We start from the raw sequence: 21,184 nt of genomic DNA, 5'->3' as shown, positions 1-21,184 counted from the left end.
TTTACGTCAAATTCACTAATTAAGAGCCAAAACATGTAAAAGTAGCTTCTTGTGCGGGTAGATTAACCCACAGGTGTAGTCGTGTCCTGCTAATACAACCCAACACACGTCTCTTTATGAGAAATACTGGTCCGGGTCCACATCCAGGTTTCATTTAACCCGATTCATCCAGGTAGAAAATGACCACAGGTTACAGATAATCAGCGCAGACCTAGTTTTAATAAAACTGGCTCATTTAATGTCAGAGAGTAGATGCTTTCAGGGCGTAAATTATAAATACTTAATCACAAACAGCCTCCCAGTTAAGGCCCTGAAGGCCTTTTTTTATGATGCGTGCTTCACTACTTTATTCAAAAGGCTGCAAGCCCAAAATACTTTAGTGTTATCGTAGAAATACGAGGCGACTTTAACTTTAGGTCTTTAAGCGTGTCTGGAAAGGACGTATGGAGTGATTTTAGTCGGTTTTCTGAACAGGGTTGGCAGGAAATGTCTTTTTCAGTCAGTATCGATGCCAGTTTGCGCACCGAAGAACCAAACCATGCCGCTCCCGCGCCTTTTAGACATTTGAAGTCTTTAACGCAAAACAGCTGCTGCTCTTTAACCTTTATTTAGTCGTAGCTACTGTGTGGCGTCTCCTCCTGTTCAGGGACGTCATAAAAATGCTGTTTTAAACCCGTCTTTAAATGAGCGGTTTTAAACCAGACAGGTTTGCTTTAGCAAAACCGCGCTGCTGCTATTACTTCAGAGGAGTCGGTTCACATTATCAACGCTTTCGTTTAAAAAAAAAAAAAAAAAAGAAGTTAAACACGGAATCACTGCCGCAGATATCACATCTTGGTGCGTTATCGCCACCTTTTGGTCGGGGGTGGCGTCACATCACTACCCGGAGTCACCAGCTGTTAAATGAAGCTGCTATTTACTAATTACGTTTAACATATCCAGCATCTGTCTTACTGTCATGATTACGGTAGCTTGATGAGCTCTAACCCGTAGCTGCACTGAAGAATCTTTGTCCTTGAACGTATCGGCCACATAAAACAAATACATCGTCGACATATCCTAGCAGGTACCAGGAAAGGACGAAAGAATCTCTGGAGATTTAGTTTTTCCTCCGTACCATCCTCCTCGCCATGCACAGGTTACTCGACCATTTCAATTATTGCTCTCGCTGTAGATATGAGCACTTTTAGGCGAGCGGCTACTTTCTGCTAGGTCCTGCGTCTCCTATTCTCTGTTTTTTCGAGGAGAGACTAAAAGCAATCAGGAATATCTACACTACACTTAAGAAAAAAAGAAGAAGAAATGTTTCAGTTTAATTAGTTTTGAAGGAGTCGTTGGGATGCTTTATAATTGTAGCAACAGCGATTCTGATTCCTACTGGTCTCACAAAATAAATGAACTTGAAAGGTTGGAGGTTTTTTTTTTTTTTTTAATGAAAAAAAATTATAACTTTGAATGTTTTTTGCACATCTTTACCTGGAAGGTGAACACGTGTTGGGGACGCTGGGTAAAATAAATGAACTAAAAACAGAAAACCAGGAATCCTTAACAACATCATTGCTAGTATTTAACGGCGATTCACAGATTGCGCGTTCTAACAAGATAAACACGACTGTAACTTGGTTTTGAAACGTATTTGTATTCGCGTGAAGATTTTATGCAAACCCTTAGCAGCCCCCCCCCCCCCCCCCCCCCAGGTTATTCCTCCACTGAGGCAAAGTGTGACTCTATCTCCAGGGTTTGTCTTTATACGCTGATGACCTGCTGATCTCCCATGTTCTTACTCTGCCTCATCATTCAGCCATTTTCTGCTGTCAATATAAAAGTTCTTGGACTGTAAACTCGATTTAAGAGAACATCTAAAGTATTTGCATCAAATGACTCAAATATTTACTTCCACAATGGTGTTGGATGGTGTCAGGCGCAGACGAACCGTTTGCAGGCTCTGTGTACACTACAGTACTGTGCAAAGGTTTTAAAACACTCTGCATTTCTTTATACTTTAGCTTTCATGTAGCCACACATGTATATTAGAAGCTGACTCCATTAATAGTTTTTTTTTATTATTATTATTATGTTTCTCAAAGATTTTCTTTGGACTTTGGCTGCTTACTTTAGATCCTGACTGAATCCAGTTTTTTTCCACAAAGTGCCCAGTTTTTCCTCATATGCTATTCGTTTAAACACATCTGTTCACTTTATATTGGACAAACTGATGTTTTTTTTATTTATTTTTTAATCTTTAGTCTTTTTTTTTTATTTTGAGACTCGACTGATTCAGATAATCATCCCACGTCTCCTCTGCTTGGTTGGTCTCTCTTAATGAGCTCCATGTATCTTGTAAATGAGCGGATGTGTTTCCAGATGCTGCGTGGTGATTTATTTCTCCCCCCCTCGGTGCGTTCACGGTGGTTGGATAGAGGGATTCGGAGCTCCTTCTGTAAACACGGACCTCTTTTTTTAAAAAACATAAAAACCCCAGAACAACAAAAGCTTTTGGCTCCGTCTGCCCAACCCACCGTTTACGTTGCTGCAGCGCGATTCAGATGATCAGACATGATCTCCAAGCTAATTTATGGTTAAACTCTTGAGCTCTAAGCTCTGCGTCCTGTCAGGGAGCGCTGCGAGGATACGACTGTGGTGGGTAATTTAACTTTAGTGGAACATTTCTCATAAGTCTTTATCTATTAGCCTCGGCTGATAAAGATGTGCTCACTACTGAACGAATATGTTTTTCTCTTTATTACCGTCTGTGGTTGGACTAAAGCGGATGTAAACCAAAGCGTGTTGTCGATGCGGTACGGAATGTCTGTGTTACCAGCACTTTTTTCTTTTTTTTTAACCCCCTGGAAAGCCGTTCATAATAAAACTAATGATCCGATTCATCGTAGTTACTGTACAAAAGTCTCTTAGACACTGGAAACAGTTGCTCTTGTTTTCTCATCATGCCTGATTTGTGCGCTTAAACTCTTCGTAGAGCAGGTGCGGAAGACTGTAAATGAAGATATGCAATCGTTTGGGGAAGCCTGTCGTTTACAGCCCTGCTGGAGCAGAGTGTGGATTTACTGCTGTAAATAAAAATATGACAGAGGAGGGATGGCAGATTCAGCTCCTGCAAGAAGCACAACTCCCATCGGCTTCAAATCTCTTCGTAACCATGAAGCTTTGATGAGTCTGCTGTGGATTAGTAGCGGACTAAACGAACCGAATGTATCTGTCCCTTGTCCCGACTCGGAGCTGCGATAAACATCTGGACTGAATCCACTCCGCTGTTTGAAAACCCAGCTTCATATCTGTGTCTTTACCTGGGTTCTTCCTCCTGTTTTTTGTAAAAACCGTTGACTAATTTTTTGCTATATTTGTTACTGCTTTTTGTTTCACCCCCTCTGGGGGTTTCTATTGATTGATGTTTGAGCTTTAGCATGAAATAAATAACTATATTTAAAGAAAACAGGCCTTCATTTTGTCGTGTTGGAAAAGGGAGGCACTGAGATCCGAAATATTACCGCAGTTACGTGAATCAACCAACAGAGGGCGCCACAGCACAGCGATTGTTGCAATGGGCCTCTGTATTGGTACAGGACTGAAGCCCTGCATCCTAGATCTAAAAGAACTCAAACTTTTATAAAAATGATTATTAAAAATACCTTTTAAGCCTGTTGGTGGATCAAATATGTATAAAAGCTGGAGTAAACACTAAAATTGAAAGACATTTTCATCTAATTTCAGTTTTTTTTAGGTCACACCTGTCATCAGTGAATCTGATTTACCCAGTAGGACTTTTTTTCCCCCACTTTTGCATTGTTACTACAGCCTTAATTTAAGGCATGGTAATATCTTGTCGTGTGAAAAGTAACAGAAAAACTTCCACAGTGTTAAATCAGCGCAATGGGAAAAGGAGGAACCGATTTGTGGGACTTTGCAATATATAAATGGCAACACAAGAGGCTGCCTTGTGTTTTCCCAACGTGTCATGATTAAAGCAGGGTTGCAAGACAGGAGCCTTTTCAACCAAAGCGATCGTCCAGGCCTTGTTTCGAGATGGTCTGAAGTCCTTTCCAATGCCCAGTTCCAAAAAAGGCACGTTTGGTACCAAGATGACCGAAAACCTGCAAGAGAACAACACATCCAAACTGAGAAATGCTGATGAAACATCATTTACAAGGATGGAGGTAGGAAACATTGGTCCTGGAGGGTATGAAACGCCTCCAATACCTTATTCAAACCCTTAAATTATCCTCTGTCTGTGCTCAGGCTTCTATTTTATTTTATTTTAATTTTTTTGGTCAGGCGTATTCAAGCAGGAAAACATCTAAAATTTACAAAACGCCTTGTAGAAGGGAGTTTCCCACCCCTGAAATAAATTTATACATCTTTAGGTGGAGCAGGTTGCATCAGCCCCACAAATCTTCACTGCTAGGGAAGCTGAAGAAGTGAGTCATTGTGAGTCCAGGCACTAATCCAAATTAACTAAAGGTACCTTCTTGAGAGGAAAAGTACATACTTCAAATGGTCTAGCCAAAGCCCAGAGCTAAATCTGATAAAAATTTTTTACAAAACACCTGCAGAGCTCTGAGCGAGACACGGCCTCACAGTCTGATAGATCTGATGATTATCAAGTCAGATTGGGTAAATATGACCAAATCAACACGTGGCATGTTAATGGGCTCCTAGTGTTTGGCAATGACTGTCATCTCTCGTGTCCTCAGATCATGTCGGCAGTTTTTAGCTCCTAATTTATGTGATGACAGCGCAGATGTTTTTCCAGATAAACAGGCTTCATATCGGTTTCAACTTTATCCCCCTGACATGCACGGATTTACAGCAGCAATCTGTCGATGTCTATTAAGCAGATTATGAGCTCTCTGGATGGTGGTATTACAGATGTAACCGCCGCCTTTGAAATAGTGAAACTGATCTAAACACACCGTTTACATACTATAGTGTTCAGTAAGGGAATAATTGGCAGTTCCAGTATGTAGCATTTTGAGTAGAATACTTCCAAAATGTTAATATAAGTCTTTAATATATGCAGCTGCATCCCAAAAAACTAGAATATCTTGAAAAAGTTTTATATTTTTTGTCACTCATTTCAGAAAGTGAAACTCGTATAGATTCCTTATACATAAATGGAAATATTTTAAGCCTTAATTTATTATTTTGATGTTTATTGCTTACAGATGAGAAAAACACAAAAACTAGGTTTCTCAGAAAGGTTTTATGTTGCATAACATCAATAAAGATAAGTTTCAAATATTACATTTTTTCTAAATATTCAAATTGAGACACTAATTTTTGGGTTTTCATTATCTGTAAGCCATAATCATGAAAATTAAAAGAAGGAGCTGGACATATTTTTCTTTAGTTAATGAATCTATGTAATATTGAAATTTTACTTTTGGAAATGTGTTTGAGAGGGTTTCTCACAGAAGTGAGTACACCACTTATATTTTTAAAGCTTTATCTTTTCATGGGACAACACTGAAGCTATGATACTGGGTAGTCAATGTACGGCATTTATAATAGCGTAACTTGTCTGTCCCTCAAAATAACAAATCAAAAGTGAGTAAAATCCTTAGAAAACATCCAAAATTGTGCCCAATGTCAATATTTTGAGTGGCCACCGTTTTTATAGCACTGCCTTAAGTCTCTTGGGCCTGGAGTTCACTGGAACTTTACAGGTTGCCACTAGACTCTAAAAAGCTGTTAGCTTGATGTTAATTTCCTGTTCGCTCTGATTGACCATGAATTTGACTCTGAATGACAGCTGGACTCTAAAAAGATGTTAGCTTGACTTTAATTTCCTGTTAGCTTAGCTTTGATTGGCCGTGAGATTGACTGAATAACTGTTGCTAGGCTCTAAAAGCTGTTAGCTTGTTAAGTAGCTGTTAGCTTAGCTCAGATTGGCTGTGGGCTTGACTCTGAATGACTTAGCTGGACTCTAAAAAGATGCTAGCTTGACGTTAATTTCCTGTTAGTTTAGCTCAGATTGGCTGTAAGCTTGACTAAATAACTTAGCTAGGCTATAAGACGTTAGCTTGTTAAGTAGATGTTAGCTTCACTAGGACAAGCCGTCTTTGTAGCCTAACACCAGACTCACACTGAATACAGTGCTGTGCACGTATGATAGGGTTGCCAACTCTGCACCCATGGAATACTGGACAGGCGGCGGGGGTTACATTTTTTTTCTTCCTTTTAGTACCTGTTCATTGCTCCGATTCTGTCTGTCTCTGTGTTGCCCTGCAATAGACTGGCGACCTGAACACAGGAGAGCTACCTCCTCAGGACAAGACTCTGCTGTCCACCTACACCTTAAGGACAAAGGACACTCTTTTGAGGACCAAAATGTTCACATTTTGGACAAAGAAGTCAGATGGTTTGAAAGGGGTGTGAAGGAAGCCATCTACGTTAAGGGAGAAAAACCAACCTTGAACAGAGGAGGAGGCCTTAGGTTCCAACTCTCAAAAACTTACAATACAGATATAGGATTAATTCCGGCCAATCATCACCTTTTAGCCAGGCCAATAACAACCATAACATTTCCTCGTTACAGAGGAGTGGACCAGTTTCGGTCCAATCTGCTGGCTTAATGGCTTTAACGACCGCCCATTACTAAGGGGTGGACCTGTTTCTGTTGTATTTGCATGTTATCTAAGCCATTGCAAGGCCTTTGTTTGCCAATGGTATAAAGCTTGGTACTCCACATTACTCCAGACTTTTTGAATTGAGAAAGCTTCCTGGAGAGGAAGCGAAACGCCTTCAACAACGGAAAACAAGTCCAGTTGCTTTATTTTTTACTTTTTTTTTGGAATGACCATGACCTGCCTGAGAATCTTCACAATCCAATCCAAATCCAATTTATTTATAAAGCACATTTTTAAAACAACAGATTGTTGACCAAAGTGCTGTACATATCAATAATATCTATCCATTTTCCATCAACCTTATCCCTTGTGGGGTAGCGAGTGGTGCTGGTGCCTATCTCCAGCTGTCAATGGGCGAGAGGCGGGGTACAACCTGGACAGGTCGCCAGTCTATTGCAGGGCAACACAGAGACAAACAGGACAAACAACCATTCACGCACACACTCACACCTAAGGACAATTTAGAGAGGCCAATTAACCTAACAGTCATGTTTTTGGACCGTGGGAGGAAGCCGGAGTACCCAGAGAGAACCATCACCCCACCAACTTATGCTAATTTGACTAGTATAAACAGAACGGGAAAACAAACACAGGGGAGCTATTGGAGGATGAAAAGTGCTCATAATGAGTTTTGCCATAGAAAATTATATCCATGGCCGGAGCTGCAGCTGCCTGCTGTTTCCCTAGGAGCAGTGTGAGGGGGCGGTCTGCAGAGAAGCCGCCCTGGATCTGGACGGTAACCCGCACCGTGTTCAGTGTTAGCCCAGGGTAAGCCCACCTCAATTTCTCGCTCGCTCTTCAAACCGAAGCCACTCAGCAGTCTTCTGCAGTCAAGATATTGACTGCTAATAATCACCCCCTGGAACCAGGATTTAAGAATAGCTTGTTTGTAACAACTGGTCAGGACACCACTCCCCTGATTTCTGTCGTGTCCTGCTTCACACAGACACTTGTTTCACACACACTGGCTGCCTCCACCTTGTCTCAACACTAAACTTTTTTCTGTTCTGTGTGCATTAATCTCCATTACTGCGTCACGTGTAGGGAGCCTGCAGGGAGCGAGATAGGGAGGACGGACCAGAAGAGCTGCTTTGATGCAGAGCACACGTTGTCGGTGTCTCCCCACCTTTTGCCCTTGGAAGTGCTGTGCGTTTTTCCTCAGCTCCTTTGCTGCCTGGGCTGCAAAAAACATAATTCCTTATTAAGACCTGAGTCAGGGCTAATTGCGAAGTCGACCATAACCGGTGTGAGGACAGACTTGGATTTTTGCACAACAGTGAAAACCAGTGTAGCTGGCGTTCTAGAAAGAATTTATTGCAGCAGAAAACACTCAAAAGGCAGTTCATTTTTAAAAGCACACGTTTTCCCCAAATTCAAATATATCATTTGTGATATGTTTTGTACTGCAAATTGGATTGACCAAGGTATGGGAGAAACCCATACCTTGGTCAGCCGCTTATATCCGGGATCTCGTTCTTTCGGTCACGACTCAAAGCTCGTGACCATAGATGAGGGTAGGAACGTAGATCGACCGGTAAATCGAGAGCTTCGCCTTTTGCCAGACCACTCAGGTCTTCTGGCTCCAGCCTACTCTGCATACCTAGAACCAGAACTAAACATGGAGAAGCAGCATTTAGTTCCTATGCTCCGCTTATCTGGAACAAACTTCCAGAAAACTGTAAAAGTGCGGAAAGCCTGAGTTCTTTTAAATCAAGATTAAAAACACATCTGTTTGCCTTTGCCTTTGACTGTTCTAGTTAAACAGTTTTACTGTTTTAAATGTTCTTTTTTGTTGCTGCATTCTATCCCTAATTGCTTTTATTCTATTTTCTATCTACATTTTATTATTTTGCTATATCTTAATCATGTAAAGCACTTTGTATTGTCTTGTACTGAATTGTGCTATATAAATAAATTTGCCTTGCCTTGCCTTGCCTTGCCCTTGCCTTTTGGCTCAGCTCTCTCTTCTCCACAATGGATTGGTGCAGCGCCCGCTTCACAGCAGACGCTGCACCAATCCGCCTGTCGATCTCCTTCTCCATCTTCCCCTCATTCGTGAACAAGACCCCAAGATACTTGAACTGCTCCAGTAGGGGCAGCACGTCCTCCCCAACCCGGAGAAGGCACTCTACCCTTTTCCGGTTCAAGACCATGGTCTCGGATTTGGAGGCACTGATTTTCATCCCGGCCGCTTCGCACTCGGCTGCGAACCGCTCCAGTGAGAGCTGTAGGTCACGCCCTGATGAAGCCAATAGGACCACGTCATCCGCGAATAGCAGAGACGCAATCCTAAGGCCACCAAAACCGATCCCCTCAACACCTTTGCTGCACCTAGAAATTCTGTCCATAAATGTTATGAACAGCATCGGTGACAAAGGGCAGCCTTGGCGGAGTCCAACTCTCACCGGAAACGAGTCCGACTTACTGCCGGCAATGCGGACCAGACTCTGACAACGGTCGTACAGAGACCTGACAGTCCTTATTAAAGGGTCCGGTACTTCATACTCCCGGAGTACCCCCCAGTCGTCCATGCTCAAGTAAAACATGAAACCCCCAGTGCGTTTGAACACAGACAGCAAATCAGCCAATCACACTGCAGCAACTCCATGCCTGCGTGCATCTGGACGCGGCATCTCTGGAGGGTTTTGAGAGGGCGGGGCTCAGTCTGGATAGACCGGACAGTCCATCACAGGGCAAGGCAGAGACACGTAGCAGTGGGCACATTACCTAAAGGCAATTTACAGAGATCAGTCAACCTGACAGTCACTTCTAGGGACTGTGGGAGGAAGTCAGAGGAACCCCCACGAACGCACGGGGAGAACACGAGTCTCCATGCAGAAAGAGTCAAAGCCATATTTACTGTAAATAGATTGGGGTTTGAATACAGATAAGTATGCATAAGATCTTATTTTTACTCTAACATTAGATAACTACAATACAGTTATAGTTATTATCAATACTGTACAGAATTAATATATGCCTCACGAGACGTTTTTCCTGTTTGGATGAAGACGTTTCTCCCTCCTTCCCCCCGCGTCTCTCATTAGCTGTTTTGTCGTGCTGAATTTTCCTGACGTTTCGATATTCTCCAGAGGTGGCTGGTGCTGAGGCAGCACACCCGCCTTGTCTTTCACTGTCGGGAGTTTTTGTTTTTGTCTTTCCCTCCCATCTCCATCCCTTGCAACCCAGAAAACAGAGAATCAGGGAGGAAGTAGCAGAGCAGGAAGGACGGAGGGATGGTGTTCGCCATCCCAGAGGAGCTTGAAGCAGAGCGATGCTCACAACTTTTAAGCGGCCATCATATTAAAGATTATTAACCCCCAGCTCAGCTTTGCATCCACCGTCTAAAGCAAGTGACTTCATTCATTAATCACTCGCTCTTTCTCTTCTTTTTCCTCATCGACTCTGAACACACAGTTCAAAGACCTCCCGGCTCCTCCCTTCCTGTTCCCACATTAATTAAATCTGCATGTAATTACTATCGTCAAGAAGGGGAATCTGAGACGAGCGGGGGGGAGATTGGTCACGGCCTCGGTAGCTTTGAAGTGAAATTGCTTGTGCAAACGAGACCGGGGACAAGAGCATAAAGACGTTACAGCGGGACGTCACGCAGGAGACAAGTGGCTCGGTGTCAACTTAACGGGGCCGAGCTGGAAGAGACGGGAAAATGTTTGCTGTGTCTTTAAGGGAATCCGTTGGCATCTTTTCATTTTTTCATTTATTAAAACGACAGTTTTCCACGTCTTTGGTATGTTATACAGCTGGTCAACACAATGCAGCGTATAATTTGTGTTTAACTCCCCTTTAATCTGATGCCCTGCAGTAAAATCTAATGCGGTCAGAAGCACATGTTATTCATACAGCGCTGTTCGCACGTAAAAGTGCTTCACAAAGACGACGTCAACGTTCACACATGGCTGAAAACACAACAAAACCAACAGATACAGATTAAAGTAGTATAATAATGGTTGGAAATATAAGCAAATGGATGTTTGATTAGAAATGTACGGAAGAGGACTAGGGCCACTCAAAAAAATAATAATTACTCAATTCTGACTTTTTTCTCAGAATTCTGACTTTTTTCAGAGTTTTGAGAAAAAAGTCAGCATTCTGACTTTAATCTCAGAATTATGAGAAAAAAAGTCAGAATTATGAGAAAAAAGTCAGAATTGAGTCGATTTTTTTATTTTACTTTTTGAGTGTCCCTAATCCTCTTCTGTAGAAATGGCCTTAGCTTCTCCTGTCACTCCTAAAACTTTTCTTTTTGACAAAAATTATAACTAGTGACTCATGTTACTCTCAGCTACCTTTATAGTTTTACTGTTATAGGCTTAGGTTACTGGAGTATATCAGGATCTAATTTTCTCACTATATTGAGTTCTACTGTTCTTCAATTATGCATTATGTGTTGTAATTTCTGCTTTAACTTTCTGTTCTCTCTCTTTTCTCTTCATAGTAGGTACACCTGGTCTGGCGTTCTGTTAACTGTGACATCATCCAGAGAAGACGGCTCACCCGCTACTACCATCTAATGTAGAACAGATTACTAGATCAATGTGTGCTTCTGTGCTTTTTTTGTCTGTCTTGTTGTGTCTCTGTTCTGTCTTCTGTAACCCCAGTCGGTCGAGGCAGATGACCGTTCATACTGAGCCCGGTTCTGCCGGAGGTTTTTTTTTCCCGTTAATGGGTGGTTTTTCTTCCCACTGTCGCTTCATGCTTGCTCAGTATGAGGGATTGCAGCAAAGCCATGTACAATGCAGACGACTCTCTCTGTAGCTCTACGGTTCCCCAGGAGTGAATGCTGCTTGTCGGGACTTTGATGCAATCAACTGGTTTCCTTATATAGGACATTTTTGACCAATCTGTATAATCTGACCCAATCTGTATAATATGATTGAACTTGACTTTGTAAAGTGCCTTGAGATGACATGTTTCATGATTTGGCACTATATAAATAAAATTGAATTGAATTGAATTGAACTTTATACATGTCGTATTGATTAATAATGTATATTCTTCAGTGATGGTATCAGCTTTGGTTGATTGTATCTGTAATACTTTATCGGATGGTTGTGCTGTTCTTTTTATATCTCTCTTTGCAGGTGAAGAAGCAGACTGAGGATGTTGTATTGTTCTCTCCCTTTACCTCCTCTTTCGTTCACCTTTTCACATTTTTTTTCTCTTCTACCTTCATGTTTTAATGTCCATATAACATGAAATATTCCCCGCATAAATTATAATAAAGTTACTTGCATGTATAAATCAAGCGGAGCACTATGGCGAACACTGCAAAAACAGAACTAAAAATAAGTTACAATTTTCTTGAAATTAGTGTATTTGTACTTCATTTGAGCAGGTAAATAAGATAATAATGGAATGGAATAAGTTGATGCGGTAATAAAACTCATCTCCAGCAACTTATTTCAAGTGCAGGATGTCTAATTATCTTAGTTTAGGGGTCAGATGACTTATTCCATTGGCAGATAGTCTTATTTACCTGCTCAGATCAAGGACAAATACACTCATTTTAAGAAAACTTTACTTATTTTCAGTGAAAGCAGTAAGGCTCCACTTGTGAAAGTAAAACCTGTAGGGCTCTTTTTGGCATTAAGACAACAACTCTTATTGCCACATTGCCAGACAGGACACTTAAAAAAAAAAGAAATGTGCTCAGCTGATTTTTTAAATGAAGGAAGACTGTCAAATTAACCGAAGAAGAAAAGGAGTTTTACATCTGCTGCAAGGTTTTGGTCTGGTGATCTCTTCAAGTCAACCAACGAGTAAACGGCCAGCATCATGAATCAGGGGATTGAACGGATGTCAGGAATGCACACGGGGAATCTTACCTCTGTGGAAGAATGGAGAAAAAGCAAAGCATCGCTAAAAGGAAGCCCAGTTGTAGTTTTTCTAACAGCCACGAAGAAGGCGCTCTGGTCAGAGGAGTATAACACAGCAAAGCATGGTGGGGGAAGCATCATTGAACGTTGAACGGGAAGATGGACAATCTTGGCACAGAAACTGTTGGAGGATGCAAAAAAAAAAAAAAAAACTTGGGAAGGTAGATCCAGCTTCCAGCAACGTTAAACATTTAACCAGAGCTCCAGCAGAGCGGTTTAGACCGATGGTTTGTTATTTTAAGATGAGAAGATGTGAAAAAAAAAGTTTAACGGCTACAAGTTCTTCAGTGATGTGCTTGTTGGTGAGTTTGTAATGACATCATGAAATATTAAACCACTTTTTTTTTTTAATCCTCATCTCCTTTAAATAACTAAATGAATCTGTTTCTACTGTTTGGGAAGTTGCTGGAGAATACAAAGTGACTGTTTGAATTCATTCATGCAGCAGACATGTCTTGAACAGCATCCATGTGCGGATTTTCTCCAGAAGGACGCACCTGCGACGCCGAGCGGTAGGAAGCAGGTAAAAGAATTTAAATAAACAATATTTCCCATAAAAATCCATCTGGAGGGGGAAAACGCCCGTGCACTTGAGTGTCTCTTAAAACTCCAGATGTTCTCTAATTAAAATGCTTCCACATCATTGTTTTTCCACCCGTTGCTTTAACGGCTCGCCGAAGATGGCGGAGTCTTCTATAGTTTCTGCGTTTTCGTACCAGTAGTCAGCTTTTAACCGGCTCACAGAGCTGCCGTCCGTCTTCCTCCCCTCCACACTAACTTGCTGACATCCACTTCGCTCGGTGATTATCCTCCTTTTTTTCCCCCCCTCCCTCTGCCTCCATTCTTCCTGTCTTCCCTCCTGCGAGGCGGCGCTGGGAGAGTGAAGAAAATGGAGCAATCCTCCAGCAGAGCTGAATTTATTCCTGCACTTAGTTTAATGGAACAGCCGATAATCGCTGTGTGATTGTTTGTGCTGCAAAATCATTTTAGAAATCTCCCCCTTTTTCCATTCATTTCTCTTCCGGCTGCACCGGAGCCCGCTGTCATAAACGGAAAGCTCGTTTTCTCTTGTGCACATTTTGATTAATAAGACACTTTACTGGGTAGTGTGATGGGCAGTAAACGTCTAGCACCGTGTTTGGAGGAGCCCCAAAAAACAGCATTTCAGCAGAGACATACCAAGGGTCAAGCACAGTGGTGGGAGGGTAATGATTCAAGCTCAAAGCCGCAAGTCACCGATTTGACCATGAACGCCTCTGTGTACCAAAATGTTCCAAAACAGCTGAAGCTTAGCTCCCACTGGGTCATGCACGAAATATGACAACATTGGTTCCTGTGTCTGCGTCTGTGATTGGTTGGGAGGATGTAATGACTGTAGTATTAACCTACATGACTAGAAACTTCTATTCTGATTAACTTTTTATTGGCTCCTATCATCGATATACGTCTATTGATCGATATATGTCATTATTGCGTTATCGTCCAGCCCTACAATAGAGATAAAAACTTAGGAAAAGCAGCTACTTCACGTTATTTCTTCTCATCCTTTTATGCATTGTGATCCCTTCAGTGGAAAGCTATTGAAAAGCTGTTTTTAGCTACTTGAGAAGTTGTTGATGGTGTAAAGGAATCCAAGCTTCATCAGTTCAATTTTATTTATATCGCCAATTAACAGCACACTTCATCTCAAGGCACTTTAAAAAGTCAAATTCATTCAAATCATCCAGGCAGATTGGTCAAAAGGTTTCTTATCTAAACAAACCCAGCAGATTGCATCAAGTCCTGACAAGCAGCATTCACTCCTGGAGAAGAGTAGAGCTAGAGTCGTCTGCATTGTTGATGGGTTTGCAGCAATCCCTCATACTGAGCATGCATGAAGCGACAGTGGAAAGAAAAACTCCCCTTTAACAGGAAGGAAAACCTCCAGCAGAACCAGAACCAGGCTCAGTGTGAACGGTCATCTGCCTCGACCCACTGGGAGTTAGAGAAGACAGAGCAGAGACACAGAAAGCACAGAAGCACACATTGATCTAGTAATCTGTTCTACATTAGATGGTAGTAGCGGGTGATCTGTCTTCCCTGGATGATGTCACAGTTAACAGAACGCCAGACCAGGTGTACCTTCTATGAAGAGAAAAATGACAGTGGTTTCACTTGGTTGCTGTATTTAAAGTTTTAGTACTCTGCCGCTTTGGTAAATGTTATTAGGACCAGCTTTTCATTATTTCGTCATGACTGTCATTTTAATTCACTTGGTTCAGCTCTTGTGGAAGGATAGGTGAATCTTGTCTGATTATCTGATCACAATTTACTTTATAGATAGCAAAGTCATAAATTATTTTGGAACAAATTCCGTTGATCTGCAAACACCTGCCTTCACATATATACTATCTATATATTCTGTATTTATTCTGTATATAGTCTCTCTCTTGCTCAACAGTTTCATTATAAATCTCTCCTGCAGAGCTGAAATCTGGGCCTGAGGAAATGCATTTCAGATAAGATTTAAAAAGGCAGGTAATCCATTTTTATGAGTAGCTCCCCCCCCCACCCCACCCGCCAGTGTTGGGGAAATGAGATGGGAGGAAGAAAGGAGGTGTAGACCAGCTGATTGGACGACAGGTGGAACGTTAAAAGGAGGACGGTCCTCTTCCTGCAAGAAAACCCGCCTGACATAGAGCTAGAGCTACAACGGGCAAGGTCAAGGCCTAAATCCAAGCGGGGAATCTGCATCAATCGATGTTTGCTGATGCTTTCCATCCAATCTGATTGAGCTCGAGCTTTTTTAGAAAGAAGATTTTAGCCTCTAGATGCGCAAAGATGGGGGAGACATACTTGACTTGCAGCTGCAACAAAAGGTCGGTCTAGAAAGGTTATTATAAAATATTTAAATGATGTTTTATTTTGGTGTTGCAAATTTGTTGTCGGATCAGTATTCTCTGGCTCCATCTGAATACCCTTATAGAGGAAGGACTCTTTAGCCAAAGCGGAAGTGCGTCAGCGGTCGCCATGATAAGTGATGTCTGAATTGTGCAGTCTGTAAGAAAGGAGGTAGGAAAAGGAGCCTGTATGCTTCCTCCCACGGCTAATTCAGCTTAGGAACCTAATGTCTCCTACCAGTACTAATGAGCTATAAGGAATCCCACAATCCTTTGCGTGACATGACGTCTAAGCACCTCCCACCTCACAGAAATGTGCCTAGAGAGAGACTCCTTCCCTCTCAGTGATCTCAGCTACTCCTAATGCCATCTTGTTACCTCCACCTGTCTTCTTCCTGATTTCTCCTCTCCTCTCCTCTGCATATATGTGTACTCCCTGGTTTTCTGGACCCACTGCTGGTTCTTCTGCTGTCATTTTTGTACCACACCACCTTTCCTCCCGTTTGTCCATCATGTACACCTTCCCTATGCCAAAAACACTTATCTTAACACACAAGCTTGGCTCAGCTTGACGGTAATATTGTCAAACAACTGGGATCTGTTTACAGAGCCCTGGCAGGATAGGAGTTATCTAAAGGTCACCCCCCCCCCCAAGAAAAAATAAATAAAATAAAAAGCAGGGGTGGCAAGTCTCATTGGGGTCAGCAGATGATCCAAATGATGATCCAAAATTTCTGACTTTACAATGTCAGAGATATGCTTGGTTTAATATAGCAAATGTGTGCCTTTTAATCATAGTAAAATTATTTTTTTCTAGAAAATTTAAGAAAACTTTCACGTTTAATCTTTCAGATTATGTTAATGAATAAAGTTCAACTGTTTCAAAGCCCTGACACTAATAATAGTTTGATGCTGATTTGATAAAAAAGATTTAGTATTTCTTTAATTGTGATGAAACTGAAACCAAAAATATAACTTTACATGATGCTGAATGTTCCTCATTTTTACTTTTTTAAGGGAGGACACTGCATTTCTTGTACAGTATTTTTTGGACTATGAGGCGCACTTAAAATCCTTAAATTTTCTCAAAAATTCACAGTGAGCCTTAAATATTATTACCGTTGTGCTCACTGACCAGTTTTATGTGGTGCAATGCACTCAAAAATCTGTTGAAATGTGTAAGTACGACTTTGGTAAGCAACAAATCCACTCTGTTCAATGGATATTCGGAGCATTACGGTACACTGTGTCACTACCTGATCGGACCCCTGAGCTGTCTACAAGACTACCTGACTGTAATGTCTAAACTAGAAGTGCAGCCCGCGGCCGGAGTACGCCCTAGCAACAATAAACCAAGTTAATTCAATATAAAAGTTTATCCTGGGCTTATGTTAGAAACAGGGCAGTGTAGTCCAACTACTCTGTGCTCCCCACAGAGACGGATAGTTCTGGCTCTCAGGAGAGAGCTGTGTACGCGGAGGGGCGCACTGCAAAAAGGGAACTAAATGTAAGGAAAATTTTCTTGAAGTGAGTATATTTATCCTTGATTTGAGAGCTAAATAATTTGCCAGTGGAATGAGTATTTTTACCCCTTAAAATTAGATAATTAGATATCCTGCACTTGAAATAAGACGATGGAGATGAATTGTCGCGATAGACTAGCGACCTGTCCAGGGTGTACCCCGCCTCTTGCTCATTGACAGCTGGAGATAGGCACCAGCAACCCTCACGACCCCAACAGGGATAAGAGTGTTAGGAACTGGATAGATGGAGATGAATTGTTTTTATTTTAAGTGCAAAAATCTTTTTCCATTGGCTTATTTACCTGCTCAAATCAAGGAAAAATACACTAATTTCAAGAAAAATGTACTTACTTTAAGTCCCCTTTTTGCAGTGCAGCGTGATATTACACACTTGGGAAGAATTGTTTATTCTGTTCTATAATCCGGTGCGCTTTATGGTCTGAAAAATTCAGACCATAAAGTGAGATTTCATAAAATTACTACTTTATTGGTGCAATGTTATGACTAAATTCTCGTGTAATTTCCAAACATAAAAACATTAAGCCTTGTAAAAATTCTATCGGAGCTTTACTTTGAATGATGCTGCTATAGATAATTGAGGAATAAAGTCATTTGGTTTCCTTTTATAAAGGACGGTCAGCTCAGACTCCTCTCCTGTAGGAGACCAGCTCTTTGCTATCTCTGGGATTCTACTGAAGAGTTTCACTCAGGAACCTTGCTAAGGTAAGAAACATTGCTTTCCTGGAGCACGGCCATGTCTCCGCGGCTCAAAGAGGACGTTTTCCTTTGTCGGTGTTAAATCACACCGAGGTTAATCTCAGACACTTCCTGATTGGTTTGGAGTTAAGCCTCACCGGAGCTGCCGTACCGACTCAGATCCACACACACTGTCTTCTATATGGAGCCATTCATCAGTACGTTTCTCTGCTGTGATTCTCTGAGAAGCTCAAACCACTGATTATGATTCAGGACCTTCGCCCTGAGCTGAATGCATGTCCCTTTGCCAGTTTTTAACACTTCCTGTCTTTTTCTATCAATCCAAGCTGTGATGGAGATTTGTATGGGAAGTGGCAGAAGTTGGCACAGGGAGTGGACTTTAAATCACTCCTTATTTCATCATACAGATCCCTGAAAAGCATCTGTTCCCTTATAGAGGTTTTTTTTGTTTGCTTTATTGTCACACAAATACGTTTCACATCATTAAACAAATGTTAATATTAGACAAAGCGAATAAAAAAGGTTTCTTTCAAATGATTTTCTACTTGAAGGTCAAATAGAAGCTATCCAGACCTAACTTTCCCCATGTGAAAGAAACCCAGCAAACCCAATAAACTGGCCCTGCCATCCTTGGCAGCAACAATGCCATCAAAGCTTCATGATGACTGCTAATGAGTCTTTAACATCGCTGTACAGCCATTTTTGGCCCACGCAGCTTTGCAGAATTGCTTAAATCAAGGCGCGCTTAAAGGCTCTTGAGCATGAGCGGCCCATTTGTGGTCTAGCCAGTACGTCAACAAGGTTTAAATCCAGACTTTGACTAAGCCACTTAAAAATATTTTTGGAGGTGGACCTGCTGGTTCAGATCGTTGTCCTGCTGCGTAACTCAAGTGTGCTTGAGCTTAAAGGTCACACACTGGTGAAAGGATATTCCCCCCCAGGCTCTCCTGGTAGGGACTGAATTAACTGAGTTAATGCAGCGGTTCAAAAACTGTGCGGCAAGCAGCGTTCAAATTTTCTTTCTTTGTTCAATCACCAATAAATCAGGCATCGTAACAATTGCAATTGTGGTTGCACTGCAAACATATTCTTCTACGTCTCACTTTGACACATACACCTGAAGTTTGCATTTAGACTTTATAACCAAGATAAGATAAGATAGGCTTTATTGATCTCACGTTGGAGAAATTTGTCCCATCGGCTCAATAGTCAGAAGAAGGTGCCAAAAGTAGGAAAAGGTGCATCAGTTATATACAGTGTATCTTCACATTTACAGTGGATCATAAAGAAAATGAGAAAAAATAAGAAGAAAAATACAAAAGAAATCGGAGTAGGCAGATGATGTCATATGTACATTCTCGGTTATATATATATATATATATATATATATATATATATATATATATATATATATATATATATATATATATTGACATATATTCACATATATTCACTTGGTGATAGCAGCAGAAGACTCTTCTTTCGGGATTATTGCACGGGTTATAGCACAGTGTATTAAATAGATTATTGCGCATTAGTTATTACAGTTATGGTTACAGTTATAGTACAGCATTGTATAATCTGGTAGCAGCTGGAATGAAACTGTGGATCTGTACTTGATTTATATCAAGTATGTAATTTTAGGCAGAAACTGCTCCTAATCCCCTCTGGGCTTATTAGAAAATGTATTTATCTGTTATGAAATGTTAACGTAGGACAAGCCTTTGAGTTCTTTTGGTTCTGCGGTGGTTCTGGCTTGGAGCGCTCCAGTGGAAGCAAACTTTTTGCTTATATTTTCTCTTTGTTTAATCATGAACTCTGCAGGGCTCTCTTGTCTCCATTAAGGCCAGTGTGCAGATGTTGTTCTGTGGTTCTTTTGTGACCTGGATGAGTCGTAAATGAACTCTTGGAGTAATTGGAGGGGAAGGTTCTCCAGGTAAACCATTAGTGGTTAATGAGGTTTATTCGAGTCCCAACGCCATTTCAAGACAAGGAGGACAAATCCAGTCCCTTTTTAATGGTCAGAAAATGATTTGAAAAGCAGCCAAAGTTCAAAAGAACACTGTTGTTTTTTGTTTTTTACCTTCAGAGTTTCTGAAGAGCTGCTGGTATGCACCACTTCAAAAGATGAAACAGTGTAGATTGTTCTCTGTGCACCTCTGTGCCACCGTTGCCCGGTTTATCTTTGCATTTAGAGGTTGGAGAACAACATTTGTCAAGAGATTACGTCACGGTCAAATCACAGGGGAAGCTCTGCTCTGACCGGTTAGTTTTTTTGGGTTATCCCTTTCGTCTATTCGCGCATTACCTCTGCAGGGCGAAGTAGGAATATCCCTTCGACACGGGTTTGTACCTGCCACCCCACAGGGACAGATGCACAGTTTCACCTCCATGCACAAAGCGTCCCTCACGTCTCCCACGTAGGAGAAGGTTGCGGGAGGCATGCGGGGCGTTCTTCCACGCGGGCAGCCATCGAAGGCAGAGCGGCTCCTCCACCAACCTCTGCAGAGGTCATCGCTGCAGTCCCTAAAGCCCCCGGGCCTTTGAAGGAGCATCAATCACCGCAGACCTTCCACCTACGCCTCTGTTCTCACACCCAGACCTCTTACATGCGGGCCTTAGGGACAGCTGTGGCCACCACTTTTATCAAGGTATTGCTATTTCCATGGTCAAACTGATAAATCTGTGTTTGAACTCTGGTAAAAATCTGTTATTGGCCCCATGTTTACAATGACAAACCACAGACACTGATCAGGTTTCAGGTTTTGGCCTTTATTGGCACGTATCGATACCTGTGGGAGTTTTTTCACCCTGTGAAACATATTGAAGGTAAAAATACACACACACATATATACATATATATATATATATATATATATATATATATATATATATATATATATATATATATATATATATATATATATACACATATACATACACATATGTATATATATATATACACATATACATACACATATGTATATATATATATACACATATACATACACATATGTATATATATATATACACATATACATACACATATGTATATATATATATATATATATATATATATATATATGTGTGCTATCTTAGAATAATCGATAATTTTACCTTTAAGGTTTCCCAATATATACTTCATGAGAAAGTATATATAAAAATATATATATGTAATAATAAAAAAAAAAACGTGATTTTCATCCACACTACTTTCAAATGTGATTGAAAAGTAGTTTAAGCCCGCAAGCTGAATGTTCCACATCATTCAGCCGATTGTGGATACAAACGTGTAATTGAATAATTTGCCTTAACAGATTAACTGTCAGTTTTTAAGTCTAGGATTGTGTGAAATAAACTTCTAAATAAATGCGACTAATAGTCCAGTGCGACTTATATATATGCTTTTTCCTCATTATGACACATTTCTTAACTGATACGCCTTATGTTCCGTAGCGACTATTCCTGCAAAAAAATACGGTACCCTGAATGTAATGTGGCGGATCTAATTACCTTCTCAGGCT

The sequence above is a fragment of the Fundulus heteroclitus genome, chromosome 14, assembly GCF_011125445.2.
Source record: "Fundulus heteroclitus isolate FHET01 chromosome 14, MU-UCD_Fhet_4.1, whole genome shotgun sequence".
Taxonomy (NCBI): domain Eukaryota; kingdom Metazoa; phylum Chordata; class Actinopteri; order Cyprinodontiformes; family Fundulidae; genus Fundulus; species Fundulus heteroclitus.
The sequence above is the reverse complement of the archived record's forward strand: the minus strand, read 5'-3'. Positions refer to the sequence as shown.